This window comes from Propithecus coquereli, unplaced genomic scaffold, assembly GCF_000956105.1.
Source record: "Propithecus coquereli isolate 6110/MARCELLA unplaced genomic scaffold, Pcoq_1.0 Scaffold240, whole genome shotgun sequence".
Taxonomy (NCBI): domain Eukaryota; kingdom Metazoa; phylum Chordata; class Mammalia; order Primates; family Indriidae; genus Propithecus; species Propithecus coquereli.
This window is the reverse complement of record NW_012147953.1, coordinates 3,008,453-3,009,356: the sequence shown is the minus strand read 5'-3', so window position 1 is coordinate 3,009,356 and position 904 is coordinate 3,008,453.

Sequence of the window (904 nt, the reverse complement as noted above, 5' to 3'; positions counted from 1 at the left end):
TATTTTTAGGTAGATAATGCAACCGTGTCCCACTTCTAGGTACCAAAATCTGTATGAATTTCCTATTGCTGCTATAACAACTTACTACACATTTAGTTGCTTAGAGCAACACATATTTATCATATTTCAGTTATGAAGTTCAGAAGTCTAAACTGAGTCAGCAGGACCCTGTTCTTTCTGGGAGCTCTAGGGAAAAATATGTTTCTTTCCTTTATCCAGCTCCCAGAGGCTGCCTGCACTCCTTTGCTTGTGGCCCCTTCCTCCTTCTTCACAGTCAGCAGCATAGCATCCCCTTTCCTCTTTCACCTTGTGCCTCCCTCCTTCAGGACTCTTGTGATGACTGCAAACCCACACAGATAATGCAAGATAATCTCCCCCTCTCAAGATCCTTAATCATGTCTGCAAAGTTCCTTTGCCATTTAAGAGAACATAATCACAGCTTTTAGGGATTATGATGAGCACATCCTTGGGTACGAGTATTCTGTTAATCACATTATGGATGTTAGTCACATCTGTGACTATAGGGCTGTTGATTTTCAAGGCTTCTGTGGAGCTGTGAAGAGGGGGATGGGAATAAGCTAAATTCATATGCCACAAAGCTCACTCTTTTTTATTTTGTATTTATTTATTTATTTATTTTTTTGAGACAGAGTCTCATTCTCTTGCCTGGGCTAGAGTGCCGTGGCATCAGCCTAGCTCAGAGCAACTTCAAACTCCTGAGCTCAAGAGATCCTCCTGCCTCAGTCTCCCAAGTAGCTGGGACTACAGGCACGCGCCACCATGCCCGGCTAATTTTTTCTATTTTTAGTTGTTTGGCCAATTTCTTTCTATTTTTAGTAGAGACAGGGTCTCGCTCTTGCTCAGGCTGGTCTCGAACTCCTGAGCTGAAACGATCCTCCCACCT